Below are 14,260 nucleotides of genomic sequence, written 5' to 3' on the forward strand. Positions count from 1 at the left end.
TGGGAGCAGTGACTTCCTGGAGTTTTGCCCCTGTGAGATTAACAAACTTCAGAGCTGCTGGTAGGCCAAGTTTGCTCCATGTGCATGGAGTTGTTTCCAGGTTACCTTGGATTAGCCACATTAGCTAACCACCTGCTGGCTATTGCTTCTTATTAGCGGTATTGATCTTCTCATCCAACTATTGGCAGGAAAACAAATCGGCACATTTTGCAAATGTCGAGAGCAGAGTCCACTGAGGATCAAATACACCCACAGTACATGTTTTACTGCTTAAACGTCATTATTTCATGTATCAGATTGATCTATAAAGTGTTTTAAAGGGAGTTTGTTACAAAAAACACTAAGGGATCAATTTGGGTCTCAGCTTTGGGGTCTGGAGTCCATTTCTGGTGTTTGAAATGCAGTCAGGGTCATGGGGATGTTAACATACTCGCATAATAAGATAAACTAGATGCAGCATGCACGAATTACCACACGTATATTTCATATGACAACGTGACATCTGTTCAACAGCTGCATTAATGAGAAGTTCAGACCCTGTAATGAGGTCTGAGATGTTTAAGAAATCCTGTTTTAGCTGATCATTTGCTTTTCAGTTGAGCATGTGAGTTACTTTATCATGACGCTCTAATAACTGAAGCCTGATTAGTGTAATTTTGTCAACGATGAGTGACTTCGCAGAACATTAAGTTTGGATTTCACCAGTCGCACTGATTAAAACTGTGTTTCACACACTCAGTGTGAAAATGCACATGTATAACACACTGTACACAGCATAGTTATGAAAGGCTGAGTGGAGGAGTTGCTGATTGGACAGCTGGGACAGCGGAGGTAGCCGATTGGTTCTCGCTGCTGCTGTGTCAGTCTCTCAGCCCTCAGTTCACGCTTCAGAAGACAAAGATCAGAGAAAAATATGAGCCGACTTTTGCAGAGTTTCGGCGTTTCTAGCAGGTTGCTGGAGCAGATCTACGCATCAGCGGCATTAAACAACTGAAGTCGATGAGCATTGAACCAAAGTGCTGTGCGATATGTGAGAATGTGTTCGTCTCTCAGCTGCACTACACATGAGTCTGACAAATGAACAGAGGATGAAACACGTGATCGTCTCCCTCTGAATGCATTTAAACTGGATCTGCTGAATCTGGTTACTGTTGCTGCAAGAGCTCATTTCACTCACTGTGTCTGTTCATCACCGAGCTGAAAGACAGACTGCGACCCAGACAATGACCTTTCTTTAGACCGAGAACGACCAAAACACACCAGCATTAAATCCCTGAGTGCAGCGAATGATCATGACACTCAGCAGAAGTCACTGTTGGCAGGACTGTGTCAGTGTTTCAGGTGCAGGTTTGATGCATTCGGCCTCAGACACACGCGGCTATTTGCTTCAGATTTACGAGCAGGCGTACATGTGGCACAGATGAGGCTGTGGCGGAGAAGAGAAACGTGGATCGACCTTTAATCGACACACAAGGACACCATTCGAACCCAGATGGCAGAACAATGACCTAAAAAAAGAATAGAAATATATTAAAACCTGATTCTTAGAGGGAATTATTAACATAGTGAAGCTTGTTGAATGACTCGTATTGCATGAACAACATGATTCATATTACTGGCTGTGTGTGTTTTCATTTGGCTGTGTGTGTGTGTGTGTGTGTGTGTGTGTGTGTGTGTGTGTGTGTGTGTGCGTGTGTGTGTCCACTGCCACCCTCCCAGCCCACCTTTGTTTTCCTGTCATGCTTCCGTTGGATAACTGCTTTTCCTCCATGTCAGACCTTTCCGGCTGTAAGAATCATGCTGAACACCTCTTGGAACCAGAGAGCTTGTTGTGATGAGTGCAGATTTGAGCCCACTTGAGGGGTTTTGGCTTAGATCTGAGAAATTCGTCTTACATATGCAAAATTCACTGAATACACTGCGTCACTGCAATCTGCACCGACTGAACTTCCCAACTGAAAACTTCCAAAAAATCCTTGGTTGGGCAGTTCAGAACTTTCAGTAAATATACAATTGAACCATCCTGATGAGTCAGTGGTTTTTGTTTTCTCATTTTCCATCATGCATGATACTGAGGCGCGATGCAGGTGCAGCTCATCTCGGAGCTCCTGCAGGGCAAACATTTCCTCTGCTCTCTGCTGTCAGCTCTCCATAAAGAGAAATCTTGCAGAGGAGCTGCTGCCTGACCTTGTAAGCCTCGATACCTCCTTGGGCAAGGAACCAATTTCCTTTGTCTGGCTGCTAAATGTTTGGATGCAACTACACAGAGAAACTAGAGGAAGTGCATGAGAGGGAAGTGAGTACTGATCATCTACCAAACCCAGCAGGGGGTGCATGACTGCTCCCAGGTCACATAAACTAACATGTAACCTTAAGAAACCTTCTTTTTAAACAAACATCTCAGTTTTAAGCTGGGTGTTTATCTCTACCACTGCAGGGTTAGCACACTGACGCTCCTCGCACTGGTTCACTCTAAGAATCAGAACATTACTGCTCTCATATTGGCTGCAGACGCCGTATCTGCCCAACATCTGCGTGTAACTGCCAGGCCAATACTGGCACCAACAACCTGATAACGCCACTGTAGCCTTAATACACACACCCATCACACACATTGTCATCTTAACAGCCTTGGAGGGGGGGGGGACCAAGAACGTTGCCAAAACTCGCAGCCAACACATGCTGCATGATGAGATGCCAGCGACTTGGCAGCTGTCAGCTGAAACCTGCTCATCACCACTCGATACCTCTCAGCAGCTCAGTTATCCTTTTATTTTGGAAATCCTACCTGGCTTGTGTCAAGAAAGCTGTGAATCAAGAGGACAAATCCATTAAGTACACAAGCACTGATCGACCCCGGCTGGGATGCCTGATGTTGACCCAAAACACCTGATGACAGGTCTAACTGCCTCAGAACATGTAGAAAACTGGAACTACCACCTCGCAGCTGCCTGCCTCTGGCAGCCAGCCGGGTTGCAGCTCACGCTGTCTTCACGTAGAGACTATTTTTCCAGAGGACGACAGAGGACTGATGGAGAGCTTCATCACATGGTGCAACATGCACAACCAATCAGCTTGTGGTGGACTTCAAAGATGGTGGTCACAATATGCTCTTCTGTTCCTGAGTCATGGTGTTGAATAATGGCCAGAATAGTGTTTCTGCAGAACATAACCTTTGACCTTTTGGGTAGAAAATGTGATCACTTCATCATTTTATCATCTGAGACATTTGCGTGAAATTTTGTCGTAATTAGCGCATGAATTCTGGAGTTATGGCCAAACTGTGTTTTGACCTTCGACCACCAGAATCTGATCTTTTCATCCTTGAGTCCAAGTGAACGTTTGTGCCAAATCTGAAGAAATTCCCTCAGGCGTGTCCTGAGATATCGCTGCAATGAGACTGGGACAGACGGATGGACGGACAAGCCGAACAATGCCTCCGGCCACGGCTGTCACTGGTGTGGAGGCAGGATGAAATATATATACAGCATGTCCTCGCTGCTTCATGCTCAGCATTTTGTTTTGCTGGTTTCAAAGTGAATTTTGTGATTTTTCTTTTTTTCTTTTTCATTTTTAGGGTCTGCAGGAAAATGTTGATTCTTATCTGTTTTTCTTCTCATGCACGGTATCACAAACAAACAATTTTCATGCATGAAAGTGCTCATCGCCTCCCCGGCTTTATCTAAATCCAGGTAACAGTAGAATAATAATCAATGAGGATTAAATCAGGCCAAACAAACCCAGCTAACCACACTGAGACCGCTGTCAGCTTCTGTTACAGTTCTGGTTGCTGCTACAGGTAACTGGACCTGGAAACATAATCAGTGTGTCCAAGACTGGTGGAAAACTGGCCTCTGTGTGAAAACACTGGGACTGACTGAGGGCAGCTGGAGAAGCAGGACGGTGTTTGTGAGGTTTCAGAACGGACACACTGGGAATCTGAGGAGGAAACTGTCCCTAAAGGACGCCCCCTCCAGGGACACAATGTGACAGAGTAGACAGGGTGGTGACCACAGGCTGACAACTGAGGGACACATGGTGGGACGGAGAGCTAACAGGCGGACTTGGGTGGAGAAACAGAAGAAACAAACTGGAGCTGGAGCTCAATGGAAAGATGAACAGAAACAGGAGCAGGTTAAAGAGACCGGAGCTGCATCTGAAACAGGTTTGCACTGAGGGACAGAATATGTGCTTCTCAGGTAGCAGCAGATAGAAAACCAGGTTCAGACTGAGCCTCATACAGAGACAAACTCAAGCTCAGACGGACAGGCAGGCAGCAACAGGGACACTCCGCTTGAAGGGACCTGGACTGCTGGGAAACAGGGAACTAATGGATTAGAGGGACAGGAGGAGGATGCTCAAATTGACAGACATGAGGAAGGTCAGCTGACTGACAGACGGAGGCCAGGCGGGCTGGCAGAGCGGCAGCCTCTGAGCATTTTAAAAGAGAAACTGCTGCAGAGAAACAAATAAGCTGGTAGACAGAAAAGAGTCCCGACCAGGGACGGCTGGCTAATGAGGGGCCGGGGTGAACAACCAACAGGGAAGCAGAGGACTTGACTGACTGGAGAAGTCCGGGGGTGGCCGCCAGCAGAGGATCTGAAGTGCTACGCAGCAGAAAATGTGCCCCCGGACGCTCAGGGAAGAGGCTGGGACCCGGGCGGGGGGGGAGCTGATTTGATGTGAACCCTGGAAGATGACAGGCAGAGAGTCCAGAAACAGAGCCTGCTGATGCTGAGAGCAGAGCTCCAGCTGATCTCAAACACATAAAAACATAAAGACAAACATGCTGTGTTTCCCTCTAAACCTCCACCAGCGGGGCTGTGCACGATGAAGTGTTTGGATACCCGCCTCACAACTTATATCACTTCCTCTTGACTATGTTTATCAAAGAGCATTAAAAACGAACCTCCTCCCCTTCAGTACAGCACATAATCATCTCTGTAGATTTATTCTTGAATGCTACTCATCACTGTTTAATGGATATTTAAATTAAGTATAAGAAGACACATTCACCGCCTGCAGCTCATCTTAAAATGTGTGTGTTTCAATTATCCTCATTACTTAAGGCAGCATCTGGCCTCTCTGTGGCCATCTAGTGGTTGTGTTCACAGCCACATTGTGTCTGTTATTGATTGTTGTTTTGTATGTCAGGACCCCCCAGACCATGTGACCCTTGCAGTTTTGGCCTCAGTGCCAGATAGACTTTGTGATATCTTACTTTGGGTAATAGAAATTGCAATATTTTTCTTCTTTGGACAAAATAAAATAAGGACTTGAATTTGGAGCTTTTTGATATAAGAACAAGTGAACATCACAAATTCGATCAGAAATTCAGCACCACTTTCAGTACTTGACTCTTTTTGATCTGCTATGCTGCGGACATGTTCCAGTCTGCAGTAAAAGTACTGTGTTTCAACATACAGCCTTCCCTTCAGAGGTACAACACAGGAACTGGTGTCTACTTGAAGATGCATTTAAGATTTAGTTTTATTTCACTTTTCAGCTCAGAAGAAGGGCACAGTGTTCATCTTCCAGCCAATATTGAACTGCTGTCCTCCTCTATTGTGCATTTCTCAGAATAAAAAAGTCAAAAATATCCTTGAAAAGGCCAAAATAAAACATTATGAGCATCTGATTTCATGTAGCACCGACCTGAGATTGAGTAAAGAAGTTATCTTAATCCTTTTATGAACATAATGTTGAATCATTTCAGGGTCAGCGAGTGCCTGTAGCATCAGTGCAGATGGAGAAACTCTGACTGAGAGTGACTCCTCGGTCTGACTGTGTTTAAGCTCAAAGAAAAATATGACTGGCACATTTAATCCCTGTTAATACAGTTTGGAGTGAGGGAAGAAGTTGTTTGCTTTGCTGCTTAAATGCATACAGCTTGTAGTATGGGGCTTTAATGTGCTAAAAATGCATGAAAATATTCCTTTACTCTGCAAATCTCCCTTTATTCCTCTGACAGAGGCCTTTCATGTTGCCAGTTTGGCTCACAGAGTTCTTACGTAAAGAAAAAACAAGCATTTTGTCTTTCATGAAAACACACAAGCGCTGACGAGGGTTTTCCAACAGTCTACAAGCTGAAGTGAAAGAAATATCACAAATGTGAGAAGTAATCCTGAGACAGTAACTACGAACAAATGATAAGATGAATAACTGAAGGCAGACGTGTGCAGATGTTAAGCCTCTGCAGGGATAACCCGTTTATGTCACGTATATCCAGAGAGGAAAAATCATTTGACCACTTAGCCTCATGCAACAAAGTTACGTAACCGGGCATTTGCATTTGAAGAGGTATGTCCAACACTCGCAGGCAGTTCAGTCCAGACTCGACTGGAGTGCCTCGACTCGGGGGATTGCTCGGGAGTTGCGTTTGTGGACTGATGAGACACTTTCTTGGAGCCTGTGCTTTTGCCCTATCCCCACGACAGGCGCCTTTCATGTTGCCTGCTCGGCTTACAGAGTTCTCAAATTAAATTTCTAATGAGACCGCTGTGTGTGAGAAAACATGACAACCATACACTTTACAAACTTTTGCAGCGCTGAAGTTCTGGGAGACTCTCCTGCAAGCGAACTCACGTCCAAGTCAGCCATCAAGGCTACTAAAAGCACAGCTCAGGGCGTTATTGATTTCCTCGCTCCTCTCAAGGCTTTTCCTCTGATGGGCTACTTTGCTTGACATCTCTTCTCCCACAGCGCCTCGTCTTCATCGCTACAGTATGAACTCAGTGGCACATCTCCCCTCCAGCTTTAATTAATAGCTTTGTGCTTCCTTCAGCTCATCTATTCCCTCAAACTAATTGCTGGCAGAAGCATCTCTACTAATCCAATTTGGAGCCCTGAATAATCTCCAGGAGCGTCTCGGGCATTATTGAGTATTTGTGAGAACCTGCAGGTCTGATGGCTACAGTGTGTGTACATCATTTATCTGATCTTAGAGAAGAAGATCCTCTTTTTTGGGGGGCTCCTATCCTCGTTGCCGGCTGCAGCCTTACTGTGTGCCATGCTGACCGAATGGACCTCTGCATATGAGGGCTTGGCGCCTCTGGACCGCGTATGTTACTGACAGCGTCCTGCTCAGAGCGAAGTGTTTTTGGACAATTTGAAGATATATTCTAAAGTGGAAACAGACATGTTTTCAGCTTCCCCCCCATCATTTCCATGTGGTATTATTGTTGGCTTTCTGTTTTCTTTAGGGCCTAACTACCAGCAGCAGCAGCAGCAGCAGCAGCAGCAGCAGCAGAAGAAGAAGAAGAACAGGACACACACTGCATTGGTTTCCAAATTTCTGTGAAGAAATGATTAAGGCAACTTTGGAAATAAGAGAGAAGAAAGACGCATTTTCACTGAGGAGGTGAAGACAAACTGCCATAATGTTAAATGGAGTGATTGAGTATTGCTTTGTGCAAACATGGAGCTACAGCAGAGGTTGGCGTCAGAGTAGAGGAAAACAGTAGGAGACAAAACATGAGTTCATTCATTCATTTAGCCTCTGATGGAGGCATGAAAGCAGACAGAAATTCTTCAGTCTGCGTCGAGAAAAACAAACTGGGTTAGAGTGAGTTATTTTATGTCTTAACAGAAAAAGAAGCTGCACAAGAGAGATGATTATAACATCTTTTCTGTCGGTTGATTTTCATATGATCGAGCAGATCGATGCTGAATTTGCACCGTAAAGCGAGCCTTTATCTTCCTGGGAGATCGAAGCCGCTGGCAGGGTGAACTGCATCGTGAAGGCGAGGCTCAGAGAGACCCATCCTAAACGCTGATGGTGCCATTATTCTACAGCCACGACACTGTGCAATCAATGCTCCCTTCACGGTGATAAGTTACATTTTAAAAACTTTGTCAATTTCCAGTTCAACATAACAACAAAATTCTGATTGTAAAGTATAATTATTGTGAAATTCAGTAACAGCAGTTTGATCCACAGTAAAAGTCATGCAACATACTGAAGCATCTGTAGCTCCATGTTGAGAAAAGAAGGTAAATATTGCATTTTTTTTTTGCATTTGGCTGTGGGACACGTTAATGTTGTGGTATCTTCTGCTTCTTTTAGTGTAGACGAAACATTATTGCCATGCTGCCATTTGCTGTTAGATGCCTGCACTCTATCAGTTAGCTTAAAATAGAATATATTCCATAATCAAAGAGTACATTAATTGTACATTTAACATTCACAGTCAAACTTCAACGCTGTGATCAAGCATTAAACTCAAACAGCTTATCAATTACATTTATTTCTCTTCATTTCAAACTGTGGTTTTTGGTTTATCTGAAATAAACTTGGTCAAAATTAGTTTTTTATGATTAATTGACTTCAATCGACTGAACATGTCATGTATGTCAGATACGTGTGTTACTGTTGATGCTATCTGTACATTAAAAAAAAATCTTGTGAATGACTGGGCAGCTTCAGTCAGGCTTCAGGAAATCAAAGCAAGTTTAATGCGAGTCAAATCAAACACCATTTCCTGATTTTAAAGCACAGCTTTCCTAATAGTGTCGATCAACTACTGTGTTAAAGCAGGTCCTTAAGGCTGATGTCACAGGAAAGGCTGAAAATGAGGATTTATGTGTTGATGGAGTTCATTAGACTTCCTGCACCGGCAGCCAGTGGCCACTGGGTGTCAGTATGTAGCTATGAATCTGCTTCAGCACCTCCAACCAACCTCTCTGAACTGAGCCCAACAGTGTGTTTGAGGAATTAATGGCTGCGGTTAAACGTTGTTTGGCTGGGAGTCGAGGGGCAGTCAATACAAACTGATGGTACACAATGCTGGCCCTGACGAGCCGGCCAACTGGACAAGTGTTTAATTTACTAAAGTGACTGTCTGGAAGAGTTATGGGCCCTTCACCTACAGGACACTGCAGAAAATCAGCTACAGTACAAACTGCCGTCCACGTCGCCACGTGCACACGCACATACAGCCTTTGTGCTTTTGGGATATGACATCATTTCTGATCTCCACCCCTCTGAGACGGAATCGCACAGCACCGTTTAGCTCATGAAATGGCTCAGTGCTTTTGTCTTCATCTACTTGTTTACTGTGCAAATGGAGGAGATCAGAAGCCCTTTCAAAGACTGCAATCGGTCCAGGACCACTTGGAGGCTAATTAGCTGAATTAACTAACCCTCTGATTGCCACAACAAGGATTTGTTGTGTCTGATCATTTGAATTAATGAGGCAAATCGATGAGAAACCTGAACCGATGGAACTGGAGTGAAAAGGGACGATTGTCTCGCAGCAGAGTGATGAATGCACCTCATTTCTCTTCAGTTTTTACTGTCAGCTGGATGGCTCAGCTTGATTTGGCGGCGGGGGTTTGTCAGGATCAAACAGTCTCTTTGTTGCCGATAAATTTACAGGAACTTTCACCACCAACTTTGGTGTCCAAACAGAGTGAGTCAGAATGACATTTTGCAGTCTGTCAATCAGGCTGAGAGCTTGGACCTGCACTGATAATAAAAGTGCATCTTTTTCAAAATTCAAAAAAGCCTTCACAAGAGACAATTTAGCCTTTTAGTGTGTGTGCAGGTTTGGATTGCAGTGAACACAAATGGCCTCTGTCAGCCGACCTTGTTATGGCAAACATCAGTCAAATCTTTAATAATGATCTTAATAATCTTTAACAATGCTGTGGCATGCCGAGCGATTATCATATGCATTTATGACTCAACAGAAACAGCACTCCTCAGGGTCTCAAATGATCTGTTAATGCAGGGTGGTGCCGGAGAATGTTCTGCGGTGGTATTATTAGATCTCAGTGCTGCTTCTCTTACTGTGGATCACTGTGCTTTGAATGAGGCTCAGGCAGAGGGTGGGTATCTCTGGATCAGCCTTGGATTGGTTGTCCTCGTACCTATCAGACAGAGCCTTTCAGATAATTATGCAAACTCAACCTCTGTCTTGAGGTGTTCCCCAAGGTTCTATCCTAGGCCCACTACTGTTTGCATCCCACTTGCTTCCTCCTGGGTGACCATTGTTATGCAGACGATACTCAATTATACATTTTGTTTGAGGCTCAGGATGTTTTTCCGCCCCAGATGGCGCTGTCCCAAAGGTGATGGAAAGTCTTTATGCCCCTACAACGATCCTCTGTAATCTTGTTATTTCTATGCCCCAGGCTTTGAGTCCTGACTTTGAGTAAATTCTTTGCTTCACTCCTGTTTCTTCCAGCTGAGAAATGTTGCTAAACTCAGGTCTGTCTTGATTACTGTAACTCCACCCTTGGTAAGACATCCCTAAACCGCTTACAAGTGATTAAAAATGCTGCTGCCAAGCTTCTAACCAAGTCCTTCAGGAGGTCTCATGTAACACCAAACCTGGTGTCTTTACACCGGCTTCCCATAAAGTTCAGAATCCAGATCAAGATTCTTCTAATGCTGTTTGGAGCCCTGCATGGTCAGGCATCTGCCAACACTTAAGAGCTACTGCAGCCATATAAAAGCAGCAGGAATCTGAGGTCTTCTGATCAGCGTTTGTCAGCTGTTCTTCACTCCAGGCTCAAAACAAAAGGAGATGCTTTTGAAGCTGAAGCTCAGACACTTTTGAACTCTCCCTCATTGGACTCATGATCTGTGGACACTGCTGACACATTTAAAAAGCAGCTAAAGACCCATTATTTCCTTCTTGCTTTTGCTAAATGGGTTTTGTGTATTTTTTTTCTCTCTGCCTCTTGATTTTAGCTGGTTGTCTGTTTTTAATGTCTGTTGCTCTTTTCTTTTGTGAAGCACTTTGTGCACTCTGTTCTTGAAAGGTGCTATATAAATAAAGTTATCATCATTATTATATCCGCAGCTTCCTCACAGCAGGAGATAACCACACTGTCCTTAGGAGGTCCACTCCTACATCCCTGGTCTTCATGCTCATTGAACAGCTCAGCCTCCTTGTTTTTTGATCCACTCTCAATTACAACATAAATGGAGTTTTATTGTGTTATCACTGATTTCCTGCTGTTGCATCTCATAAAAGCTTCCAGGACCAGTGGATGGCCTTCACTGTGAAGCTGCTACAAGTATGTAGTCTACAATTGGGACAAGTTCCTGGACAGTTCACTGTGCTGCTCCTGTGCATCTATCAAAATTCCTCTGTGCTGTTATCTGCAGGTATTCCAAATTGAAGTTAGTACATTTGAAGAAAATGCTCTAAACAAACTAGAGCTGTAGCTATATGAGCTAATGTAGGGCTAACATGGTAGGCTATGCTAACGAGTAAGCTTGGCAATAAGCTGCAACATTGTTCACATTGTTACCATGTTAACATTAAAGGGTAAAGATGATATACCAGCCGTGACTTTGCTTTGGTCAGCATAACTCATTATTAAAATGAACAGGAGCGTTGTAGTGCCCCTTTTTGAAGCCCATTTTGCAAGAGTGCAGCGTGAATGCTTGCCATGTTGAACCTGGACAATTTGTTTGCATTGATCCAGGACCATCATCACCATGGTTATCCTCAATAGACTGAAATCAGATGGATAGATTTGTAGCAATTAACTGATCATGTTTTTAAACAGAGGACAAGCAAAAAACAGCCAACACAGACAGAAGATGAAATGCTGCAGGAAACAGATGTTGAGTGAACCTCAAACCCCTTTTGCTAAACCTGCTTTCTTTAACCTGTCCCACCCTAATGTAGATTAAAAGCAGCATTAAAAAATAAATGAAAACTCTCATGTTAAAGTCAGCCATTGCCCCGACCTCCTCCCTTCATTCCCTTATGTTTGTTTCATGCATTCATTTCAGGAGGGTTAGTCTCCTTGTCGCTCCACAGATCTGATGTTTTTGTCTCTTCAGCTTGAGTGACGCTTAAGCCTCCTGCTTCATGCATGTCGTCATTTATTCTGTTGCACTTTCCTGCATTCTGCTTTCATGGCTAAACCAGCTTTCCCACCTTCCATTATTCAGTGCATGAAAACACATTTTGGGAGCTTCGATTCAACTCTATGGTAATTAAAGGTGCGTTGATTGATTTTGGCAACTTCAGTCACAGAAAAATCGCTATGCTAGCAGAAACAAAGCGACCATACATCACTGACAGTAAAGTTAGTACAGCAAACATATCAGCAAACAATTTCCTGCTCGCAAAACTGGCACATTAGCAACATTAGCGCTTATTAGGAGTTGTGTTCTGGCCTTCAGAATGTAAGAAAGGAATATTCCTTCCCTTTAGCTCCGGTTTGGTCTCCACCACCTATTTAGCTTCTACATGCTACACGTTAGCTAGTCGCTAACTGCAGGGGTGGGGCTTGTGGACAGCCAAGCCAGGCAGTTACTTGGAGCTCCCGGCCACTAGGCCATTTATTTATAACAATGATTATTGATAGGCCTGGGTTTTCAGGGACCTCTGTTGGTCCCTGGACCTCACTTTGAGAACCTCTAATCTATTTTTTCAGTATTCATCTCAAATGTCCCAGAAATTGTGCATTTACGTGTGCAAAAACCAAATTTTTGCGGCGTGCACGGGTGGGGTGGGGGCCCCAGGGATTTCTTGCTTGGAGCTGCAAGAGACCCTAGCAACACCACTGGCTAACTGTGTCCACAGTTTGGCGCTGTGGGGTTTTCTTCTCAAACTCTTCCACGCGTACGACTCAAGGAACCAAGAAAAGCTCTGAATTTTCACAAACAGACGAAGCTCACACAGAAACAAAGCACAAAGAGGCCGACTGTGCTGCACAAGAACTGAGAAGAATTATCACATATTCATTAAGCGCACAGTTCTCACCTCCCCCCCGTGTGATGGCAACATGACTCATATGATGCATGTCTGTTGATTCATCGAACAAGAAAACAAATGGGTAGCAAAGAGGGAAATCAATGAGGTGAGTCCTCCAGATCAATCCTGTGGCTGCGCTGCTGGCTTCCATTTTCATTTCATGCACACACACACACACACACACACACACACACACACACACACACACACACACACACACACACACACACACACACACACACACACACACACGCACACATGCACACACACACACACCAAACTCATTTATGGTGACAAAGACTAAACATGTTACTGCCTTCACTGAGAAATCTACATTCCTCAAAATTGTCATCTCTTCAATCTCACCCCGACAGTAATGATCCTGAGACACCGCCATTTTGAGACATGCAATTTAAAGAAAAAATGAGTTGGAGGAGAAGAAGAAATGTCTCAGAGTGAGGAGGAGAGTGAGGGGAGGAAAGGGAGAGGGAGCGGGGTTTAGTCTGAATCATTAGTTCGATGGGAGCACCGCTGTTCCAGGACTAATTGAGTATCAGCGTGAGCCACCGGCGGGTCAGCCTCAAAGCTGCTGTCGTCAGCAGGAGCGTGTGGGCGGCTGCGAGAAGTGAAGTTAGCGAAAATGGAGCCGCACAGGAATCCCTGAAGTTTAACAAGACGTAGATTTGAAGGCTTCAGTGCACAAGCAGGTGGAAGCAAAGACAGAAGCAAAGACAGAAGAAGAAAGAAAGTTCAACGTCTGCATCTGACTTCCAAAAATTAATGACTGAGAGAAGTTTGGGAAAGTTCAGCTTCTCCCATCAGAGCAACAGCTTTCACCATCCAGAGATACGTTCCTGTAAAACAGGGTCAAAGTGCAGGACTTTGACACCGGGGTTTGCATGTGGTTCGGTTTAGGATTTGACCACAAAAGTACCGAAAATTAATGAGCCATCATGGCGGAATATTAAGTAGTAAATGTCTCCTGCAGGGTCTGTGGGTGCCTAAAAACAGCCACAAGGAACATTAATCAAACAAATATTTCATTATAATAGCAGATTTAGCAGGAAAAACTAATAAAACATGTTGTCAGTTAAAGTTTAGCAGACACGTTTCTAACTTGGCAGAGACGCCAATTCAAAAGTTTCCGATTATGATGATTAAAAAACATAATTCAGGTCGCATTTATGGCAAAAAAAATGCTATAAGAAATGAATAATGTATGAGTGTAATTCTAAGAGGCAGTGTCGTCTAAATCAAAGCCTCCTTCTTTAGCAGTAAATGTAGAAATTCAGGTCTTCCTCTATGAGGCACAATGAAGTCGAACTGCAACACTTCCTCATACCTGTTCACTCCTGCAGCACAGAAGAGCTTTAAAATCAGCATAGCTTCAAGATTAGTCACCAATTCAGGATCTGTCACAAACTGCCCTTTTATTATGATTGACAGTGAAGCTGACCTTTGACCTTTTGCGTAAAAAATGTCATCACTCTATCATTTTAGCCTCTGAGACTTTTGTGTGGAATTTTGTCCAAATGACT

The sequence above is a fragment of the Chaetodon trifascialis genome, chromosome 7 (genome assembly GCF_039877785.1).
Source record: "Chaetodon trifascialis isolate fChaTrf1 chromosome 7, fChaTrf1.hap1, whole genome shotgun sequence".
Taxonomy (NCBI): Eukaryota; Metazoa; Chordata; class Actinopteri; order Chaetodontiformes; family Chaetodontidae; genus Chaetodon; species Chaetodon trifascialis.